The 25,208-nt window shown below is 40.9% G+C and overlaps 1 protein-coding gene across 2 annotated transcripts in view; it reads right to left on the bottom strand.

Moving 5' to 3' along the window:
• LOC139411763 (gamma-adducin-like) overlaps positions 1 to 16,053 on the bottom strand; it is a 36,435-nt gene extending 20,382 nt beyond the window's left edge. Inside the window, exon 1 of one of the 2 annotated variants that reach the window (XM_071158503.1) lies at positions 15,805 to 16,053. The gene's annotated coding sequence lies outside the window, so the exon portion shown is untranslated. Of the gene's footprint in view, positions 1 to 484; positions 737 to 15,804 lie in introns of those variants that run through there. The other variant, XM_071158495.1, reaches the window with a different exon arrangement.
• Positions 16,054 to 25,208: the final 9,155 nt, after the last annotated feature.

Genomic DNA, 25,208 nt, shown 5'->3' with positions numbered 1-25,208 from the left:
GAGCATTTCCTGTATTGTACCCATAGAATAACTAATGATGGGGGGCTTCTAAATTAAATTCAACCATATGTTCAAAAAGGAGTAAAACTGCTAATTCGTACTGGCAAGCAGCATACAGAGGCACTCAATAGAGTTAACGCTTAAAATCACCTCCAACAATGTGATGTGATGGAAGAGCAGACTAACAATTGCATGCATGATATCAATCAAAAGTTTAACGAAGATAATCTCTATTTCCAGAGAGTTGAGTATGTATATTTTGGACGTAGTCGAGTATACTTAGAAAACTCGAATTCGGCTACTCCATTGAGGAGCGCATCAAGACAAAAAGTTGAAAATGCATGCCAATTTATAGTCGACATCGACTAGTGACTTTCACCTTCCATGAATATTATCAAGACGCAGAGTGCTACAACACTTTGCACAAAACCAGTCCCCAGGAAACAGACAACATAGTATGCAGTAACTATTTGAAACATCAAACCTTTTTGGCAGTGATCGTATCCTCGTAGGCTATCTAACCGAAGAAGAAACCACAGTCCTGGACAGAATTAGAATTCAAAGATCGAGAGGGAAAAGTGTTAAATGTATTCCAGATGTCGATGCATTCTGACTGCAATGGTGTAAAAAATTAATCCGTATGTGCATTGTAGCTAGTGAATATCTAAACAGCTATGTGTGCACGATGGAGTACGTCCGCGTGTTGAGTGTGGGCATACTGTACTCTCTTTGGAGTGGGTGTGTTTGTGTAGGGAAAAAGGGAAAAGAGAGACCATGTGACTTCTCATATCCGCCTACTAATTTGCCAATTTGGCGGGACAAAATAAAAGGAAATTCATGATCAATTGACTGACTTCGGTAACAGTAGGCTAATTACATATAAAGTTAAGTGAAACTCAGTTATGTTATCAATACCTCCAATAGGCTACAGTAAAACAGATCATGAATAGATCGTTATTGCTGGACTAATTTCCCGAATATTTATACCTATAACAATGGGAATAGGAATGATGTCACTGTTGGGAAAAGTGTGTGTGCACGTGAGTGTGTGTGTGTGTGTGTGTGTGTGTAAAAGCGTATGTGTATGACGATCTTGAAAATAACCGTCCGCTATTTAATTTCATGAATAATTGAGACATCTGCCTTTCCCATGGCCTTGCAGAAGAGGTTGACGTTAAGTCTTTGGCCAAACATTACCAACAAATAAAACTTAAAAACCTCAACGTGCTGTGTATCTCCCCTGACGAATACAGTCAAAAAGTGAATGCAGGCAGTAAGTAGTAGGCTGGTGGTTTGCTCTGTGGCCCAGTGGAAGCAATGCAACACAAATGTTCACATATGCATGCCTCAATAATACACATTACAGGATTGTCCCTTCAGTTCACAGTGATCAGACATCCTTTTAGGAACAGGAGTATTGTGTATGTGTCACACTGAAATAATCCCATTTCCACAATCTTGGATTTGTCAGAATATGATTTCACCTACAAAGCACTTTGAAGGGCAACACATTGCATACAATTGCATCACTTACTGAGAGAGCTCTTGAGTCTAGACATCATAGCCACATTTGATCTGTTTCTTGAATAATCTGACTATTCTATAAATACAATTGACACCAAGTCTAACTCTCAAGGGTATATTTCACAACTCTCAGAACTTTAGATTGAAAAATGGTGTATCAAATGGACAACATTAATTTCCTGTGCCATAGAGGGCACACATAGACATCACATTTCAAACAACAACATAGTGATATGCCCCTCAAGCACTGGTGGGATTGTGCAGATATTGTGTTGATTAGCCTACAAACATAGATCAAATTATTCCAGTTCTAGTCAACGGTTGAATTAATTAGGAACATTTAAAAAATATAAATTACAGTTCATTACCTCTTCAGATTGATGTAAACATTTTATTCCTTACTTGAATTAAATGTAATTGTATATTCTGGCATCCTTTTAAAACTATATTTTGATAAAATGTGTATCTCTAGCCCCTGTTTTGGTCCCTTGAGAATGTGGTTCACTAGCCCATTCAGGAAATAATACTACTTAACTCTATTAACTCTGTTAATGAACTCCCACTCTGGGTTGTGTCCTAACCACTCGCAAAACAGTTTTGTTCTGAGAAATTTAAATGGCTTTGTTGCACAAAAATAGAAATGAGATTGACACAAAAGTTGGTAGAACACAAACACAAAGACATACAAATTACAACAAATCATTGATGTGCTCTGCCACCTTGTAGGAGCAATTAATAACATTGACTTACTATATGAAAACAGATGCACTCACTCCCACGCAAACACACACAGAAAGTTTAGAGTAGAATTTGGTCTCCAAATGCACCAAACGTAAACATTTCTTGCTGCACCAAGGACCTCTAACCTATCGGTTCAAAAGGTGAAACGCGCACACACACACACACACTCGGGGAGCGGAAGCAGAGTGGAGTCTCCACGGCGAGGCAGATACGGGGACATATGGGTTGATTTAATGAAAAGCAGAACATTCTCACTGCAGAGTTGTGTGACCCTTCAACTCCCAAAGGCTAGCATGGTTTCAACCCTGTCTGCACACTACACTAAACATGTAGTGCACATACACACACATACTCAGCATCCTCCCACTGAACCCTTATATTCTCTGTAACTCTATTTTGACTTTTTAAACAGGGCAATCCCTCTCGTGTAGCATTGACCAGATGTCTTGTGTTATTACTAGAGATCGTATTCATAAACAGTAAGAAATATGTATCAGAAACACAAGCATACCTCTTTCTTATGATTGATTACTAAGGGCCTAAATACAATCCTCCAAAACACATAAAGGAAAATTCCACTCAAAAACAATATATTGTTATTTGTTTCATTAGCCCATTGTTGACATAGTCCCAAAATGTATTGCTTGTCAGCAAACAAGTTTTCATGAAGAACTGAGGAAACCCACATTATCTTAGGATAACAACTAGAGCGATAACAGCACAAAAGCGTTTATGAGATTCTACGTCATCCCTGACATGAACTTGACCTCACTCCTTGGCAGAGGGAACCATATAAAAGGCTGATTTATAGAATAAAATGGGTTCACAGTAACAAGTCTCACTGCTCTTCCAAAGGCTTCCAATGAACTTCCAAGATGTCCACTCTAACATTATTAACAAGTAGAAGGAGACAAAGGAGATGATTTTGGACTACAGGAAAAAGAGGACCGAGCACGCCCCCATTCTCATCGACGGGGCTGCAGTGGAGCAGGTTGAGAGCGTCAAGTTCCTTGGTGTCCACATCACCAACAAACTAACATGGTCTAAGCACACCAAGACAGACTTGAAGAGGGCACGACAAAACCTATTCCCCCTCAGGAGACTGAAAAGATTTGGCATGGGTCCTCAGATCCTCAAAAGCTTCTACAGCTGCACCATCGAGAGCATCCTGACTGGTTGCATCACTGCCTGGTATGGCAACTGCTCGGCCTCTGACCGCAAGGTATTACAGAGGGTAGTGTGAACGAACCAGTACATCACTGGGGCCAAGCTCCCTGCCATCCAGGACCTCTATACAAGGCGGTGTCAGAGGAAGGCCCTAAAAATTGTCAAAGACTAGGCTACCCTAGTCATAGACTGTTATTTCTGCTACCGCACAGCAAGCGGTACCGGAGCACTAAGTCTAGGTCCAAGAGGCTTCTAAACAGCTTCTACCCCCAAGCCATAAGACTGCTGAACATCTAGTCAAATGGCTACCCAGACTATTTGCAGCCCCCCTCCCCCCACTCCCTCTTTACACCACTGTTACTCTATGTTGTCATCTATGCATAGTCACTTTTAATTACTCTTCCTACAAGTACAAACTACCTCAACTAGCCGATGCCCCGCACATTGACTCTGTATCAGTACACCCCTGTATATAGTCTCACTATTGTTATTTTACTGCTGCTCTTTAATTACTTGTTACTTTTATCTCTTATTCTTATTCAAACAATTTTAAACTGCAATGTTGGTTAGGAGCTCATAAGTAAGCATTTCACTGTAAGGTCTACAACTGTTGTATTAGGGGCATGTGACAAATATAATTAGATTTGTTTTGACTCTAGACTCATCGCAAAGTAATGCATTTACATACAGAACCACTGAATACAACTTGTGCGTCAATCTAAGTAACATAATTGTAAAAATCCCCATCAAAATCCGTAAATTTATGCTCGAAATATCAGGTTTTTTGCAATCCACTGCATCCGCCTATGCCGGGTTTCCGCATCTGTGGTGGAAGGTGGAAGGTGGCCGAGCTCCAGAGGTGTTTGTCAGACCATGAGACATCCCAAAAATCGGTCTTCTCATGAAAACACATGTAGCGTCCAAACGGTTTGGCCTACAAACTAGTATGACCACTCCATGGAAAGGGGAGACTCCCACAAGTGTCACGGGACTCGTTTGAAGGTAACCCATACAAACAAATGGAAGTATGTTTTGTGCCAACAAGAATAAGGGGTTAATTATGTGTCCATAAAAACACACATTTCCTTAGCTTTCTTATATCTCCTAGATATAGGACAGACACTTCAAAACCTTATTCCTTATGATTTATTTTTAGACGGTCTTTTTTGCCATTTATGAATGTGTTATTCAATGCGTTTCTGTGGGCTATAGTAGTAAATGCCAAATTCAATATTTTATAAAATATTTTTTATATATTTTGGGGGGATACCTAAAGGGGTTCTAAAATTCAAAATGTAATAGCTAACTGATACATATTATGACCATCTTAAAACAATTCCATATGTTAGCTTAGTAAACCCCATGCCCCCTCCCCCTACCACCCAAACGGCTTAGACTTTTAGATTGGTAACACGTGAATGGCACATATCCACTCCAGAAGATGCAATATGCTGCACGTCTTTTGGGTCAGTTATGTGGTTTGTTTTTTTCTGTTCTCATTCTCAAAATGTGCATAATAACTTCCAACCAGTGTTTTTTACAACTCACAAAATAATTGTGAAAGCGAAAGTTTGGCAGGAATTCAATTAGATTTCAGCCTTAATGAATCACTGGATCAGAACTCTGGCAGGCAAGACATACAGTAGTATATCCTAATAAACTGACTGTAATGGCAACTAAAATCATTAATTTATACCTTTCTCTCCATTTGGTTCTTGTCACCATGTGTTAATTTTGCTTTTTGTTTTCTTTAGCTGTTTTTCCCATCAGAGCATCTAACTCAACACAGCATAGGTCAAACAGGAATGTTTTGGCCAGTGTTTTTTAGCTTACTCTGTCAGTAATTGATTGATTCTCACAAGAACTCTTGATGAAAATATTTTTTCTATTTCAGTGTTCACATTTTATTTTCATTATTTTTATTTATCAAGTGATGCTAATAGTTATTACTGTACTAATCTGAAATGTAACACAACATTAACTATCAATGAATCTAATCATGGAATCTCCTTCACATACTCCGCCAAATGTTTCTAGCTGACAAGACTTCTGGTTCGTTGGAGGCCATTAAAGTTTATAGACATTATTATTATGTCTGTTGCTCAAACTGAGGAAATCATTTCCACATCATGGTGGCTGTCAACGTAAGTGTGGGGATAATGAGAAAAACGACATGTCTTCACAGGAAGCCTCATGGTGAACTCTGGGCTTCCAGCCAGAAAATCATCTGTTTGTCATCGCAGAGAAAGAAAGAAGAGAGCCTAGCTAGGTGTCTTGGAGGTGGAAACATCCTATTCTCATCAGTCAATATTACAGGTCATGTTGCCTTCTTGACTGATTATTCCTGCCGTCAGAGCAAAATGTTAAAGGTCATATCCCCTTATCAACCATTCGCATTCGCTCTACGCATATCTGTTGATTTTCTTATGTCTAGTTAATGACTCTTTAAATACTGAAAGGGCAACTTTTCTCTCTAGGGTCTATGAAATATTTCCAGAGACTTTTACGTCCATGTCTGTCCCCTCCCCTACCTCAATTTCTGGTAATTATCCTTTGGCCTCTGTGATGGGGAGCACCATATTTTATTATCAACAAAATAACCTTTGACCCTAACCCAACTAATTGATACCAACTGTTGAAAACCAACAGACACCAAAAATAAAGTGTTGTTTATGAGTTAATTTGATACAGTAAAATATCCCACCGCATAGTTTCAGAGTTTGAGGAAATGGATACCTCATCGAATTTCACCAACAGCACCTTCAAGTCGGTTCCACTGAGAAAAAATATCCATCAACAACAGCTCTCTCAAGAGAATACAACCATGGACCAATGTTGAACAACTTCACAACTCCCTAGATACAGTATGCATAAACATGAACATTCTTATCCTTGACACATTTGCTTTGAGAGCGTCTTAGCCACTGAATTTGTTACCCACTTCAAGCCTTTTTGTAAGTAATGAAATAGGATTAAGCCTCTGTAATGCTGATTAAATTGATACCTCACTGTAAATGAGTGGTGCACAGCTTTCTCATATAATGGAAATTTAGATAATATCCCCCAAGAGCCTTATGTAATAACCAAGTCAGTGTCAAAGGCCTGAGAACCGTCTATTTCTGAAACCCTATTTCAGGATATTGAACACTGCATAGCTTAACTGAAGGCTACTCCTGCCTTTGGTCTGAGCCATTGTTCCCCCTTGTAGTGTTCTAAGTTTACTGTCAAATGCACAAACAAGATAACTACTTTTACAAACATTTACATGTATGCTGAACTCTATAATATGAAGAACATGCTATAGGGGAACCTAATTATATGGAATTTCTAAATAATAAACCCTCTGACTGCAAGTCTATCTTTTCAATACAATCACACTACTTATGAATATGCATTGTACTCACTAGACTTGAACATGGTTCTGCTATTCACTTTAGCAGTGTGGGTGATAAGCAGCAATACACATGTACAGGCAACTAGGGACCTGGAGCAATTTACATTGCTGCAGTCAGAACAGTATTTTCCACAGCTTTATATAGAATTTAAAACTGACAGATACAACACATACATAATGACTAGGAGAGAGGATTGAGCTGGATGGGGGAGAATGAGGAGACGGCCAAGCTTTGTTTATTTACAGTACATGGAGGACCTGGCAGAGACTGGACTGGCCTCTATTGCCTCCATCATAGGATGTGGTCTAGGGTGCGGCTGACTATTGGGCTGGAGTAAGCGTCTGGCCTAGTTTAACTCCTGGTGGGTTTATCATATAAAACTAGACCATGGGAAGATGAAGCTGAAAGCTAAAACATATACACTGAGTGTACAAAACATTAAGGACATCTGTTCTTTCCAGGACATAGACTCCAGGTGAATCCAGGTGAAAGCTATGACTCTTTATTGATGTCACTTGTTAAATCCACTTTAAACAGTGTAGATGAAGGGGAGGAGACAGGCTTAAGCCTTGATACAATTGAGACATAGATTGTGTAGGTGTGGCATTCAGAGGGTGAATGAGCAAGACAAAAAATTGAAGGGCCTTTGTACGGGGTATGGTAGTAGGTGCCGGGAGCATCGGTTTGTGTCAAGAACTGCAACGCTGCTGAGTTTTTCATGCTCAACAGTTTCCCGTGTGTATCAAGAATGATCCACCACCCAAAGCACATCCAGCCAATTTGACACAACTGTGGGAAGCATTGGAGTCAACATGGGCCAGCATCCCTGTGGAACGCTTTCGACACCTTGTTAAGTCCATGCCCTGATGAAATGAGGCTCTTCAGAGGGCAAAAGAGGGTGCAACTCAATATTAGGAAGGTGTTCTTAACGTTTTGTGCACTCAGTGTTTACATAAATAACTTTACTTTTAAGAACATGGCAACTATTTGAGTAAAATTCATGGCTAAAGAGACTTGTGTTGTGTAGAAAATATCCAATATGTTTCAAATTATGTCTTTCTCATTATGATATACTGCATCTGTCCCTCCCACTCCCTATTTTGCCGAAACATTGCTTAAACTTGACAAATTAATTGATAATGCTCAATTACATGGTTAAAATGGTTTGGGTCACGACCCACTGCATGTGAACGTGATGGGTGTCTGAAAACCTACATTAAAGGACACAATTAGCAATGAAATCTTGCATGTCTCAATTCCACTACACACGCCTACCCATTGTATAATATTTCTAGAGAGAGAGACATTCATTGAAACAGCTGTTGGTAACTTAATTAACTCAGCATCTGGAACTGATGAGGTTCTGGTCACAGAAAGACCAGACAAACAATAAAAAATATATCTCGGCAAGATTGTTAAAACAGCTTTAACTATAGAGTACATCAGCAAAAAATACATCTAGATGGTTCTTACCTAAGAAGGGGTACCATAGCATCTCTGGCAAATCAGACCATAACTCTATCCTCCTGATTCCTGCTTACAGGTAAAAACTCAAACAAAATCTAACAGTATTGTGCTCAATACGGAACTGGTGCGATGAAGTGGATGCTAAGCTACATTGTGACACCAGCCTACCAGACAAGTTAAATGCCTTCCATGCTCGCTTCGAGGCAAGCAACATTGAACAATGCATGAGAGCACCAGCTGTTCCAGATGACTGAGTGATCTCGCTCTCCGTAGCCGATGTGCGCAATAACTTTAAACAGGTTAACATTCACAAGGCCACAGGGCCAGATGGATTACCAGGACGAGTACTCAGAGCATGCACTGATCAGCTAGAAATTGTGTCTTCAACGACATTTTCAACCTCTCCCTGACTCTGTCTGTAATACCTACATTTTCCAAGCAGACCACCATAGTCTCTGTGCCCAAGAACGCTAAGGTAACCTGTCCAAATGACTATTGCCCCGTAGCACTGACATTCCAGACATCCTAAACCCACTCCAATTCTCATATGATGCAATCTCTATTGCACCCCACACTGCCTTTTCCCACCTGGATAAGAGGATGTTAGAATGTTGTTCATTGACTACAGCTCAGCGTTCAACACCATAGTGCACTCCAAGCTTATCACTAAGCTCAGGACCCCAGGACTGAACACCTCCCTCTACAACTGGATCCTGGACTTCTTGAATGGCCGCCCCCAGGTGGTGAGAGTAGGCAACAATACATCAGCAACACTGGCCCACAACACGGGGGTCCCTCAGGGGTGCATTCTTTGTTCCCTACTGTACTCCCTGTTCACCCAGGACTGTGTGGCCGTGCATGACTCCAACACCATCATTAAGTTTGCTGACGACACGACGGCGGAAGGCCTGACCACCGACGACGAAAAGAAAGCCAATAAGGATGAGGGCAGTGACCTGGTAGCCAGGACACCAACCTTTCCCTCAACGTCAGCACGACAAAGGAGTGGTTCTTCGACTACAGGAAACAGAGGGCGAGCACATCCCCACATTGGCTGTAGTGGAGTGGGTTGAGAGCTTCAAGTCCATATTACTAATGAATTAAGATGGTCCACAGAGACATCAACACAGTCATGACGAATTTATTTTAATTTTATTTTATTTCACCTTTATTTAACCAGGTAGGCTAGTTGAGAACAAGTTCTCATTTGCAACTGCGACCTTGCCAAGATAAAGCATAGCAATTCGACACATACAACAACACAGAGTTACACATGGAATAAACAAAACATACAGTCAATAATACAGTAGAACAAAAGAAAACAAAAGGTATATATACAGTGAGTGCAAATGAGGTAAGATAAGGTAGTTAAGGCAATAAATAGGCCATGGTGGTGAAGTAATTACAATATAGCAATTAAACACTGGAATGGTAGATGTGCAGAAGATGAATGTGCAAGTAGAGATACTGGGGTACAAAGGAGCAGGTTGCGATGTAATTACAATATAGCAATTAAACACTGGAATGGTAGATGTGCAGAAGATGAATGTGCAAGTAGAGATACTGGGGTGCAAAGGAGCAATATAAATAAATAAATACTGTATGGGGATGAGGTAGGTAGATAGATGGGCTATGTACAGGTGCAGTGATCTGTGAGCTGCTCTGACAGCTGGTGCTTGAAGCTAGTGAGGGAGATATGAGTCTCCAGCTTCAGAGATTTTTGCAGTTCATTCCAGTCATTGGCAGCAGAGAACTGGAAGGAAAGACGACCAAAGGAGGAATTGGCTTTGGGGGTGACCAGTGAGATATACCTGCTGTAGCGCGTGCTACGAGTGGGTGCTGCTATGGTGACCATTGAGCTGAGATAAGGCGGGGCTTTACCTAGCAGAGACTTGTACATAACCTGTAGCCAGTGGGTTTGGCGACGCATATGAAGCGAGGGCCAACCAACGAGAGCGTACAGGTCGCAATGGTGGGTAGTGTATGGGGCTTTGGTGACAAAACGGATGGCACTGTGATAGATTGCATCCAGTTTGTTGGGTAGAGTGTTGGAGGCTATTTTATAGATGACATCACCGAAGTCGAGGATCGGTAGGATGGTCAGTTTTACGTGGGTATGTTTGGCAGCATGAGTGAAGGATGCTTTGTTGCGAAATAGGAAGCCAATTCTAGATTTAATTTTGGATTGGAGATGCTTAATGTGAGTCTGGAAGGAGAGTTTACAGTCTAACCAGACACCTAGGTATTTGTAGTTGTCCACGTATTCTAAGTCAGAGCTGTCCAGAGTAGTGATGCTGGACAGCGAGCAGGTGCGGGCAGTGATCGGTTGAATAGCATGCATTTAGTTTCCCCTGCGTTTAAGAGCAGTTGGAGGCCACGGAAGGAGTTGTGTGGCATTGAAGCTTGTCTGGAGGTTAGTTAACAGAGTGTCCAAAGAGGGGCCAGAAGTATACAGAATGGTGTCGTTTGCGTAGAGGTGTATCAGATAATCACCAGCAGCAAGAGCAACATCATTGATGTATACAGAGAAGACTCGGCCCGAGGATTGAACCCTGTGGCACCCCCATAGAGACTGCCAGAGGTCCGGACAACAGGCCCTCCGATTTGACACACTGGACTCTATCAGAGAAGTTGTTGGTAAACTAGGCGAGGCAATCATTTTAGAAACCAAGGCTGTCGAGTCTGACAATAAGAATGTGGGGATTGACAGAGTCGAAAGCCTTGGCCAGGTCGATGAATACGGCTGCACAGTAATGTCTCTTATCGATGGCGGTTATGATGTCGTTTAGGACCTTGACCATGGCTGAGGTGCACCCATGACCAGCTCTGAAACCAGATTGCATAGCGGAGAAGGTACGGTGGGATTCGAAATGGTCGGTAATCTGTTTGTTAACTTGGCTTTCGAAGACCTTAGAAAGACAGGGTAGGATAGATATAGGTCTGTAGCAGTTTGGGTCTAGAGTGTCACCCGCTTTGAAGAGGGGGATGACTGCGGCAGCTTTCCAATCTTTGGGAATCTCAGAAAGAGTTGTTGAACAGGCTTGTAATAGGAGTTGCAACAATTTCGGCAGATCATTTTAGAAAGAGAGGGTCCAGATTGTCTAGCCCGGCTGATTTGTAGGGGTCCAGATTTTGCAGCTCTTTCAGAACATCAGCTATCTGGATTTGGGTTAAGGAGAAATTGTGGGGGCTTTGGCGGGTTGCTGTGGAGGGTGCCGGGCAGAGTACTGGGGTAGGGGTAGCCAGGATGGAAAGCTTGGCCAGCCGCAGAGAAATGCTTATTGAAATTCTCAATTATAATGGTTTTATCGGTGGTGACAGTGTTTCCTAGCCTCAGAGCAGTGGGCAGCTGGGAGGAGGTGCTCTTATTCTCCATGGTCTTTGCAGTGTCCAAGAATCTTTTTGAGTTAGTACTACAGGATGCAAATTTCTGTTTGAAAAAGCTAGCCGTAGCTTTCCAAACTGCCTGTGTATATTTGTTCCTAACTTCCCTGAAAAGTTGCATTTCACGGGGGCTATTCGATGGTAATGCAGAACGCCACAGGATGTTTTTGTGCTGGTCAAGGGCAGACAGGTCTGGAGTGAACCGAGGACTATATCTATTCCTAGTTCTACATTTTTTGAATGGGGCATGCTTATTTAAGATGGTGAGGAAGGCACTTTTAAAGAATAGTCAGGCATCATCTACTGACGAGATGAGGTCAATGTTATTCCAGGATACCCTGGCCAGGTCGATTAGTGTTTTAGAGAGCGTTTGACAGTGATGAGGGGTGGTCGTTTGGTCGAAGACCCATTACGGATGCAGGCAATGAGGCAGTGATCGCTGAGATCTTGATTGAAAACAGCAGAGGTGTATTTGGAGGGTGAGTTAGTTAGGATGACATCTATGAGGGTGCCCGTGTTTACGGATTTGGAGTTGTACCTGGTAGGTTAATTGATAATTTGTGTGAGATTGAGGGCATCAAGCTTGGATTGTAGGATGGCCGGGGTGTTAAGCATGTCCCAGTTTAGGTCACCTAGTAGCACGAGCTCAGAAGATAGATGGGGGGCAATCAATTCACATATGGAATCGAGGGCACAACTTGGGGCAGAGGGAGGTCTATAGCAAGCGGCAACAGTGAGTGACTTGTTTCTGGCAAGGTGAATTTTTAGAAGTAGAAGCTCGAATTGTTTGGGTACAGACTTGGATAGTAATACAGAACTCTGCAGGCTATCTTTGCAGTAGATTGCAACACTGCCCCCTTTGGCAGTTCTATCTTGACGGAAAATGCTATAGTTAGCGATGGAGATTTCAAGGTTTTTGGCTGTTTTACTAAGCCAGGATTCAGACACGACTAAGACATCCGGGTTAGCAGAGTGTGCTAAAGCAGTGAGCAAAACAAACTTAGGGAGTAGGCTTCTAATGTTAACATGCATGAAACCAAGGCTTTTACGGTTACAGAAGTCAACAAATGAGAGCACCTGGGGAGTGGGAGTGGAGCTAGGCACTGCAGGACCTGGATTAACCTCTACATCTCCAGAGGAACAGAGGAGAATTAGGATAAGGGTACGGCTAAATGCTATACGAACTGGCCGTCTAGCACGTTCGGAACAGAGAGTAAAAGGATCAGGTTTCCGGGCACGATAGCATAGATTCAAGGCATAGTGTACAGACAAAAGTAAGGTAGGATGTGACTACATTGGAGGTAAATCTAGGCATTGAGAAATTATGAGAGAGATATAGTCTCTAGAGACGTTTAAACCAGGTGATGTCATCGCGTATGTAGGAGGATGAACAACATGGTTGGTTAAGGCATATTGAGCATGGCTAGAGGCTCTACAGTGAAATAACACAGCAATCACTAACCAGGACAGTAATGGACGAGGCATATTGATATTAGAGAGATGCATGCGTAGCCAAGTGAACATATGGGTCCAGTGAGTGGTTGGGCTGACTGGGAACACGGCGATTCAGACAGTTATCAGGCCGATGCTAACACGCTAACAGTTAGTAGGGAGGGGCTAAACAAGCTAGCAGTTAGCAGACCGGGGCTGGCAAGCTAGCAGTTAGCAGACCGGGGTTGGCAAGATAGCAGTTAGCAAATCGGGTTAGCAAGCAAGCAGTTAGCAGGGGCTAGCAGTTAGCAGACCGGGGAAGGCAAGCTAGCAGTTAGCAGACCGGGGTTAGCAAGTTAGCCTTTGTGGGACGCCGCGATGGGGCCAAGTCTGTTTTTGCCTCTTCGTGCGGTGACGTCGATAGACCAGTCGTGGAATTAGTAGGGTTCCAAGTAGCTCTAGGTAGCCAGCTGGTTAGCAGAATGGGCCTTCAGCGGGCGTCGCGCCTGAGGGGCCTGTTGGAATCCTCTGGCAGATTATGTCGGTATTCCAGTCGTAGAGGATCGGCGGGGTTCCGTGCCCTGTACCGGCAGTAGAAGGGGTCCGGATATTGTAGCCCAGGAGTGAGCCGGGAGATGGTTCTAGCATGGGCTAGCCCCAGACTAGTTGGTGCTAGCTCCGGGCCGGAAACGTTAGCCAGGAGTAGTCAACCCTTGCTGCAGTTAGCTAGCTGTGATGATCCAGATGAAAAGGTTCAGAGTTTGCGGTAGGAATTTGGGGATATGGAGGGAAAAATAGGTCCGGTATGCTCTGGTTTGAAATGCGTTGTACGAACTGGCGAGAGCTTTCCGAGCTAAAGGTTAGCTGATGACCGCTAGCAGTGGTTTGCTGACTGATAGCTGGTAGCTAGTTAGCTAGCTAGCTTCATTTGAGATATTCCAGTTTGGAGGTAAATAGAAAAACTTTAGGGGGAAAAAATAAACAAATCCACACCACATTATGCGAGGCGTGTTGCAGGAGAGTATTTTGAAGTTGAGGTTTAGGAAAAATATTAAAAAGATTGTGAAGAAAAAGATATATACACATGGGACGAGACAAGACAAAGACAAAGTGTCACGTCCTGACCTTAGTTCCTTTTGTATGTTTCTATTTTAGGTTGATCAGGGCGTGAGTTGGGGTGGGCATCTGATGTTTTTGTTCTATGTTTGGTGTTTTGATGTGTTTGGCCTGGTATGGTTCCGTTACAGTTTCGTTACAGAACCACCCACCACAACCGGACCAAGCAGCGTGGTAACCAGGAGCAAAGGGTTCTGGACTCCTGGAGATGGGAGGAGATTTTGGACGGTAGGTTGACCCTGGGCACAGGCTGGGGAATATCGCCGCCCCTGGGAAGAGCTGGAGGCAGCCAAAGCCGAGCGGCGGAATTATGAGGAGCTAGCACGGCAGCGCAACAGGGACGAGAGGCAGCGCAACAGGGACGAGAGGCAGCCCCAATTTCTTGGGGAGGGGCACACGGGGAGTGTGGCTAAGTCAGGCAGGAGACCAGAGCCAACTCCCTGTGCTTACCGTGGAGAGAGGTGGACCGGGAAGGTACCGTGTTATGCCGTGAGGCGCACGGTGTCCCCAGTGCGCAGGCATAGCCCGGTGCGCTACATCGCAGTGCCTCGTATCGGCCGGACTAAAGTGGGCATCGAGACAGGAGAAATGAGGCCGGCTCAGCGCATCTGGTCTCCAGTGCGTCTCCTCGGACCGGGGTGGTGTCCCCGGTTCGCCAGCACAGCCCAATGCGGTCTGTTCCACCCCGCCGCACTTGCCGGGCTATGGGGAGTATCCAGCCAGGACAGGTTGTACAGGCTCGGTGCTCGAGACCTCCAGAGACCTCCAATAAACTGAAGATCTCGTACAACGCTGTGCACTACTCCCTTCACATAACAGCGCAAACAGGCTCTAACCAGAATAGAAAGAGGAGTGGGAGGCACCGGTGCACAACTGAGCAAGAGGACAAGGACATTAGACTGTCTAGTTTGAGAAACAGATGCCTCACAAGTCCTCAACGGGCAGCTTCATTAAATAGTGCCTGCAAAACACCAGTCTCAACGTCAACAGTGAGAGGTGAGTCCGGGATGCTGGCCTTCTAGGCAGAGTTGCAAATAAAAAGTCATATCTCAGACTGGCCAATAAAAATAGAAGATTAAGATGGGCAAAAGAACAAAGACACTGAACAGAGGAACTCTGCCTAGAAGTCCAGCGCCTAGAAGTCCAGCACCTCGGAGTTGCCTCTTCACTGTTGACGTTGAGACTGGTGTCAAAAATATATAAATATATATTTTTGTCCTCGGAAGAGGGAGGGGGGCTTGTTGGGTTAATAAAAAAGACTACTGAATAGGATAACACATCTGGTAAGGGAAAGGCTTATCAGTCCAACGTTTCCTTCTAAACAGACTCACAGGTGATTCATTCCATTCATCCATGATATGGATTGTCATTCTGATCAATCATTGAGCAAGTCTTTATGGAGTCTATATAAAGTAATCGTCTTAAAATGAGGAGCTACTTTCAAAACATTTCCTGATTTACAGATATGACATAAAATATCAAAAAACTTGCCCTGTTTGCAGTTACAAACTACTATTATAGTTCAATTCACTTGTCTTAACAACCACCATTGCAACAACTTGAATGCTGTTCCACTTACCTCTCGGTGGGGGAATTTGTCACGTCAAACTCCCACAGTTCTGCCAGTTGTCAGTCTGCAGTTTACATTATCACAATGGGACGGTTAAAAATCTAGCTCCAACTAGGATGAAGGACTGCTGCTTTGCTTTGCTCCCTCAGTTCCTCACTGACATGCACTGTACATTCTCACAGCTTGCTCGAAAAAACCTCCAAACATGTCAGACGAGGTTGTGGAGATACCAATCTGTTGTATGGGACTGTATTGTGCAAAAGTGGGAGGAGCAATACAGTCACACATCCACCAGATATGTTCTGGCAAAGATGACTAGAACAGGAATATTCAACGTTTTGAGAGTGGGCTTTAAATAACTAAATAGTTCATATCAAATTAAAGAAATGGTAGTATTGGAGTGTTACACAAAGATCTGTGACATTACAATGATGAATCAGGGATTACCAATGAAATAGATCATTTTATCAATTCATACTTTATTGCTTTTTTCACTTTCAGTTGTCTGGATGAGATATTTTCAACCTGTTTTCTGTGTGCAGCTAGGCTACATGTTGTAAATTGTGCAGCTCGGAGGACAATTCAGAGAATGCTTGCCCACTATCACCTCATCCTCCCACACAGGAGTGGATGAGTAAAAGAGCACTGCTTCCCTTCTCCACTGTGCTGCCTGCCTGAATACATGACATATAGTACATTTTATTCAGTACATTGTGGCCTAGAGCCAAGCATTTGCATAAAGAATCAGTAAAGCAATACAAAGACACTAACAAAAATAAATACCACATGAGAGAGAAAGAGAGAGAGGAAGTGTGTGTGTGAGAGGGAGAGAGAGATAGAGAGAGAGAGGGGGAGAGAGAGAGGGAGAGAGTGTCAAAGAGTGTTTGTGTGGGAGGAAACAGAGAGATGGAGAAGAGGAATATTATTTTTGATATAGGAGATATGAACATCTATCATAGGGGGTACTGGGTATTCTCACAATGTTATAGGGGAACCCAGTACTGTAGACAGTGTGTGGGACCGACTAACACGTTGTTCCTTTATGTATCTATTACACATTTGATTAGACGACAATAGAATACACACATATAATACAGAAGTATAGACAATATAACTTTAACACAAATAATCAACATTGATAATGAATCATAAACTTTAAGGAAAGAAAAATGGAAGAGCATCAGTAGTGATTTTAGGGCCTCTTTACACTACACTGCTTCCACAACATAAAGTAGATTCAGGAGAGATACTTGTGTAATTTATTAATGAGCCGGATGTAGATTCAAATCTCTCTTTGAAGACATCAACCGGAACTTTGCCGACTACTAAATATTTTTGAAACCTGCATAATACATGCATAATCTATGAGCAGAATTACAGATTTACCTCAATTAGCCATGAAATCCCTAATTTGAAAGTGACTGTTTTTCTGAACGCCGTGTGCCATTTTCACTACATTTTCCACTATGCGGGCCAGCCCCTAGCAATTCGAGCAGGTTGACATAAAGTGTAGTGAACTTTGCTCTAAGGGCAGAAATATTCTGATTGGTTTAGGGCAGAACAAATCCAATTGGTTTCAAAAAGATCAATGGGCGGAGTTTAACAGATGCATAACTTTTTAAAACAAGGGTGGAGGTTTCAACTGAGAATATTGTAAAGAAAACTTTGAGTTACAAGTTGTAATAAATCATTATTGTGTTACAGTAGTCAGACAAAAAGTGACAAAATCTCTAAAACACAACTGGTAAAATACAGCAAGCTAGCAGCAACATGCTAAACTACTCAGAGCAAACAAGTGAGCTAAGTATTTAGCAACTTCTTACCTACCAATGTTTAATTAATAAATAGAGCTAGCTAGCTAGGTGTCAAATATACAAGAAAGTCAGCTGACATCTGATTTATTGAAATGTTATGTTGAATAATATATATGAACATAAAAATGAGAGATGGACAGTGGGCAGCAACGTAAAATGCTAAGCTTAGCAGAGCTAGTTGGCTAGCAGCTATCTCTTACTAATGTTGAGTCGTAGAATATAACTAGCTCAGTCTCAAATATACCAGTAAGTCATCTCCCACTTACTTTATCAAACTATTTAGTTGAATACGTTATATAAACTTAAAAATTGGAACGGATTGTTATGCTTCCCTGGGGTTAGAAATGTAAAATGCTACACTAACCTGAACTAGCTAGCTAAGTAGTTAGCTACCTATTACTAATGTTGAATAAAAAAGCAGAGCTAGCTAGCTAGCTTTCAAATATGCCAGTAAATGAGAAAATTATTACCAAAACGAATTGGTAAGATTAAGCTTAATAAACTATAAATTGGAATACTTCGTTTAAATGCTGCTCACCCAAATGTTAGTTTGGGTGATTTTTTAACTGAACCTTTATTTAACTAGGCAAGTCAGTTAAGAACAAATTCTTATTGACAATGACGGCCTAGGAACAGTGGGTTAACTGCCTTGTTCAGGGGCAGAACGACAGATGTTTACCTTGGAAGCTTGGCTATTTGATCTAGCAACCTTTCGGTTACTGGCCCAGTGCTCTAACCACTGATTTAGATAAGTCCATGGGCACCAAGTTATCTTAACCCAAACTAACATTACTGGTCCTGGGGAAGTATTTAAACAGTGCATTCAAAAGGCTGCCCCGAAGGCAGTTTACTTTCTTAAATTACCGTTTGTACTTGATGTCTGCCCTTATGGCCTCAAGTGATCTTGACCCAAATAAACATTTCTGCCCCCTGGGCATCGTAAACAGTCTGTTCCAATGTGTTTTGTTTATATCGCTTATTCAACTAAACTTTAAATAAAACAAATGTTAACTGACAAACTGTCAGATTTGAGACCATGCTTGTTAGCTATTTTATTTTAGAATTCAACATTAGTAGGAGGTCGCTCTCTGCGCAGCTAAACTACATTTAGCTTAGTATGTTACATTTCTGCCCCCATAGAAGTATACCAGTCTATTCCAATTTTTAAGTTTCTAAAGCTTATTCAAAATATGTTTTATATAGTAAGTGGGAGCTAGCTACCTATGTTCTATGACTCAACATTAGTAAGAGATAGCTATCTGCTAGCCAACTCATTCTGTTCAGCTTAGCATTTACAATGCTGTCCCTGGAGCTGTCCATTCCTGTTTTTTTAAGTTCACATAGCTTATTGAACTTAACATTTCATTAAAGTCAAACAAGTCAAATCAATTTTATTACATGTGCCGAATACAACCTTACGGTGAAATACTTACTAACAAGCCCTTAACCAACAATGCAGTTCTCCTAAGAAAAATAAGTGTTAAGTAAAAAATAGATGAGTAAAAAATAACACCAAATAGTGCATATACAAATAACTGGTTCAAACCTCCAACATGTTTTCATAAATTGTGAATCTCGTAAACTCCGCCCATTGACCTTTTAGAAAACAATCAGATTTGTTCTGCCCTAAACCAATCAGATTATTTCTGAATTTAAACAAAGTTGACTACACTTTATGTCAATCTGCACAATTAGAGTTTTAGCCAATGAGTTTCATTCAGCCCCTTGCCATTTGAGTGAAGGCTAGTAAGATGCTCACATAGCAGAACGAGAGAGAGCAATGATGTGGTGCACATATCTGCACATACAGTGCCTTCAGAAAGCATTCACACCCCTTGACTGTTTCCATATTTTGTTGTGTTACAGCCTGAATTTAAAACTGATTAAATAGAGATTTTGTTTCACTGGCCTACACACAATAACCCATAATGTCAAAGTGGAATTATGATTTAGAGATAAAAAATAAAATTAAAATCATTAAAAATTAAAAGCTGAAATGTCTTGAGTCAATAAATATTCAACCCCTTTGTTATGGCAAGCCTAAATTAATGAAGGATAAAACATTTGCTTAACAAGTCACATAATACGTTGCATGGACTCACTCTGTGTGCAATAATAGTGTTTAACATGATGTTTAAATGACTACCTCATCTCTGTACCCCACACATAAAATGATCAAGCAGTGAATTTTAAACACAGGTTCAACCACAAAGACCAGGGAGGTTTTCCAATGCACTGCAAATAATTGCACCTATGGGTAAGAATAAATAAAAGCAGACATTGAATATCCCTTTGGGCATCCCTTAATTAGACTTTGAATGCTTTAACAATACACCCAGTTACTACAAAGATGCAGGCATCATTCCTAACTCAGTTGCCAGAGAGGAAGAAAACTGCTCAGGGATTTCACCATGAGGCCAATGAGGACTTTAAAACAGTTACAGAGTTGAATGGCTGTAACAGGTGAAAACTGAGGATGGATCAACGGCATTCTAGTTACTCTACAATACTCCACAATAATGATGGAGTGAAAAGAAGAATACAGAATACATTCAAAAACATGCATAAAGTAAAACTGAAAAAAAATGTGGCAAACAAATTAACTTTATGTCTTGAACACAAAGTGCTATATTTGGTGCAAATCCAACACAACACATCACTGAGTACCACTCTTCATATTTGTGGCTGCATCATGTTATGGGTATGCTTGCCATCGACAAGGACTAGGGAGCTTTTTAGAAAAAATAAATAGAATAGAGCTAAGCACAGGCAAAATCCTAGCGGAAAACCTGGTTCTTCTTTCCAACAGACACTGGGAGATACATTTGCCTTTCAGCAAGACAATAACCTAAAACACAAGGCCAACTATACTAGAGTTGCTTACCAAGACGACAGTGAATGTTCCTGAGTGGCCTAGTTAGAGTTTTGACTGAAATCGGCTTGAAAATGTCTGTCTAGCAATAACCAAAAATGAACTTCACAGAGCTTGACATTTATTTAAAATAATAATGTGCAAATGTTGTACAATCCATGTGTGCAAAGATTTTAGAGACTTATTTCTGTATTTTATGTTCAATAAATTTGCAAACATTTCTAAAAACATGTTTTCACTTTGTCATTATGGGGCATTGTGTGTAGATGGGAGAACACAATTAATATTTAATTCATTTTGAATGTAGGCTGTAACACAACAAAATGTGCAATAAGTCAACGGGTATGAATATTTTCTGAAGGCATTAAATGTGACATAGTATGCATATTTGGGTAAACGCTTTTTCTCCCACATCACGTCCCTGCAATAATTACCTTCATTACTTTAACAGTAGACAGCATTTTTGCTCTGTTAGCCAAACAATATAATGAAATGTTTTTGTGAATCATTGCATTAATCAAGTGTGCAACACCATGTGCAATATGGGTTAGGTGAGAAGCTCCTGTATAGTATAGTAATAGCTGTACTCACACAAGAAGCAGGAATGTGGCTTGGGCCACAACACATCCAAGGCTAGTGTAAACAGAAAAGTTGCAAATCGGATGTTGAAGAGAGATAGATCTCACTAGACACATTTTACTAATGTAAATCCACCCTTATTTAGATTGGCTGCAGCTTCTCCCACCCACCATGTTGTTGTTGTTTTTAATAGGCTGAAAAAAACGTTCATTTCCTGAACGTTCTCCAATCAGTAAACCACACCCGCAGGATAACACCCCATCCCAAAAAGGCCAGTGTCATTATTTTAGGAGGTGTCATGTTGATTTAAAACTAGGAGTTAAGCATTTGTAAACAAGCCCATGTCAATGGCTAAGATCTCTGCAATACATGCATGAAAATGTAAGCAACACTTTCTCGAAGGAGGAGTCTAAAAACGAAATAATACAACACTTGGTCTCAACGTTTTGGATTTTGTGTAGGCCTATTAGCATATTTGGAAATATCTCCAGTGCTTGCTTACACTGCCATCTAGTGAAACAAATATACAATAATAAAAGGGCTATAGACCTAATAATATTCTCTTTTCAGTTTTACCTCTCTACTTTTGTTCTACATTTATTACAAAAAAGAAAGACATATACAATGAATGTAAATAAAACCCATCATATATTTAGCATTTAAATGTTTTGTCCTCTTGGAAAACGTTCCATAGGATGAACACATTAGCAGATGGGCCAGAGTAAAATTGTCTACGTGAGACTGGTTAATGCCAATACCATTTCCATTCAGTCTGGAAAAGACCTATAGAAGCCAAATGAAATCAATCAAAGAACTCTGTGTACTTCAAGATCAATAGGCCTATAAGATTATTCAATATATGCTCAAATCAGGGAGTGTGTGACAATGAAAGATTCAAAGTCAATATCATTCAGGGCAAGCTAAGGTAAACACAGCTATTGAAATAGATATTTTTAGAGCTTAAAAATCTCTCTCTAACTACCTTTCTCCATCCATCTCTTTCTCTCTCTTTCTCTCTCTCTCTGCAAAAGCTTTTACTGCACCCCATGTTAATCTAATGGGACTATGGGTCAGGCACTCAGTAAAGGGGACAAGATACAGCCAGGAGACTTCCTCCATGTCCCTATAGGAACCTGCACACAGATATTACCTGATTGCTGCCTTTAATATGCTGAGCTTAAACTCCTGAAACTTGAGACACAATTGATTCCCACAGTGCGTTAAAGTTTTTTTTCATACTCCTGCTGCAATAAGATTTTAAAATCCTCAAATACTCCATATTGGTGGTCGGTTTATGGTGTGTTTCAATATGGACAAGGAAGTTGATAACTCATTCAATCATGGTGAAAAAACCTTTACATTTAAATTGTGTCTGAATACCTACTGATATGTTGATATGCTTACCTGAAATAACTAGATTCAACTGAATCCTGAGATGACCTAGCCATATAACCACTGGGTGTATTTGTTCCACAGCACTACAACCTAGACAGAAATAGGCTGGCATTTTCAGACACTTACGACAAACAATATGAATTAGCCCAGACATGCTCACTCAAGAAGACATAAGACACTACAGCCTAGCCAGTCTTTGAACTCTGTAAAAGGTCCTCATTTCATCATTCACCACCTCAAGAGCTCTTTACTAGAACCTCTCATGTCGACAGAAGAGCCTGAAATGTAGTTCCTTCCCTGTTTCACAGATTGCCAAAGCTAGTTCAGACCAACGGATTTCTCCTGAGGTGACTCGATACCTTAATTACCCTTTGAACAGATGAGAACTTTGTGAACATCACAGGCAGTCTCACTGCATTCACTCAGACTTTCCAAAGGAGGCAATTACAACTTCTGCCAAATGTTTGGCTTGGCTTTGAAACAAATAAATAAGAAACAACCATATTCATGGTTTAATAATTTTGACGCTCTTTTAAACCTTTGCTAAAACAGTAATGGTTTAGCAGGGGTGTCAAACTAATTTTGCCTCGGAGGCAGCATTCGGTCTTCAAAGAGGTCCTGAAAATTAACACTCAGTGGTGTACAAAACCCCCAGCGTTGGCGTATTAATAACCAGAGTTGAGTGTGAGTGTGTCATTTTGACTCTGTGTAGAGTGAAACACTGGAAACTCATTATCATATTTCCCAGCATGCTCTACTACAGCTTGATTTTCAGAAATGTTTATTTCAATATCTTGTTTTTTGCATGTGCATTGATTGGTTGACTAACCTCATGCTGCACGAAGATAAATAACATACATTTTTCTAAACTAATCAATGTGTTAGCAGTTGGACTATAGCACCCGTTAATGAGATGGTTGTTCCAGTTTAGAAAATGTAGGTCATCTCAGTACCCTATCTCCCCTACCCTGTTAGTCATTCTGAATGCAGGTTGCAGGTGGTTCAAATTGTTGGATATCCTCACTCTGTCTGGATTCCCATAAGAATCATACATCACTTTACAAACCAGTATAATGTGACTTGCAGGCCTGATGTGTAAATAAGGCTGGTAGAACTGTTTTTGGAGGGTTCGAGGAAGAACGTTCAAAGGGTTGTTGGTAGAATCGGTTTATGGTGTGATGCAGAATGGATAAGGAAGATAATAACTCATTCAATGATGGTGTTAAAACCTTTTTTGGCCAGAATTGGACTTGTCCAGAGTAGATTGTGGATAAATACTAAAGATATGTATGTAAAATGAGTTTTTGGTGATTTTTTTTCCACAAAACTAGGACCTAGACAGAAATAGGCTGACATTTTCAGACACTTACAAAGAAGTCACTCAAAACAATATGAATTAGCCCAGACATGCTCACTCATGTAGACATAAGACACTTCTACACACTCCAGCCTAGCCAGTCTTTGAACTCTGTAAAAGCTTCTCGTTTCATCATTCACCACCTCAAGAGTTCTTTACTAGAACCTCTCATGTCGACAGAAGAGCCTAGAGTTACCTCCCTGTTTCACAGATTGCCAAAGCTAGTTCAGACAAACGGATTTCTCCTTAGGTGACCCGATGCCTTAATTACCCTATGAACAGATGAGAACATTGTGGATATCACAGGCAGTCAACCCTCAAACTTTCCACATGAGGCAATTGCAACTTCTGCCAAGTGTTTAGAGTGAAGTTTAGAGTAAGACTGGATACAGGCCAAAATTCAGCAACCTATTCATAATAAATAAGTTCAGATGTGAGAGCCACCTGCATGGGCACCTCAGAGACATAACCCAGTAAACAAAGGTCTAGAATATGTATTTTACAGACGTTGAAGTTAGGTTCATTTTGGGTTCTGAAGGAATGGTGAAAATACGTATTCTTTGGGACTCTGAAAATATGTATTTTATGGACGTTGAAAACGCTTATTATTATTTACTTTTTCTGATATTTGTCTTCCCCTTTTATTTTAGATATTTTCTACACATACAAAGGTATATGGGGTGGCAGGTAGCCTATTGGTTAGAGTGTTGGACTAGTAACTGAATGGTTGCAAGATCGAATCCCCGAGCTGATAAGGTAAAAATCTGTTGTTCTGCCCCTGAACAAGGCAGTTAACCCATTGTTCCTAGGCTGTCATTGAAAATAAGAATTTGTTCTTACCTGACTTGCCTAGTTAAATAAAGGTTAAAATACATACGAACAACAACTTTCAGACATGCAAACAATGACTACATCTACTCTGTCCAGACTCACATGCTCACACTCTCAACCCTATTACCTTCATTATTGTTTGCCACATGGCCTCAAATTCTAACAATTCGTTTTTCTCGTTCACCCATGCTATTTTAATATTTCAATAATAAATCATTATATTTTTCCATTGTGTTAATGATTACGGATTGGTTGATTTCCAAGTTTTTAGTATACGTTTTTTCAAGATGATTGTTAAGAGAATTTCAACTGCACATTCTCAATGAAGTAAGTATTATATTACAATAATTATTTTTTAAACCACTGAATAAGAAAGAGGAGCCAACTGAAGATCACAACATAGAATATTTAGTATTGCTGTCACACTTTTATATTAGCTTTTTCAAAAGCTTTAAAACTAATAGACGTCCAGACCGGCCAAATCAAGACCAAATCTGAACCAATTATAGACATCTATGTTTGGGCCAAATATAGGCTGTTCTGGATGTCTGTGGGTGTTGAAATT

The sequence above is a fragment of the Oncorhynchus clarkii genome, chromosome 1, assembly GCF_045791955.1.
Source record: "Oncorhynchus clarkii lewisi isolate Uvic-CL-2024 chromosome 1, UVic_Ocla_1.0, whole genome shotgun sequence".
Taxonomy (NCBI): Eukaryota; Metazoa; Chordata; class Actinopteri; order Salmoniformes; family Salmonidae; genus Oncorhynchus; species Oncorhynchus clarkii.
The sequence above is the reverse complement of the archived record's forward strand: the minus strand, read 5'-3'. Positions and strand labels throughout refer to the sequence as shown.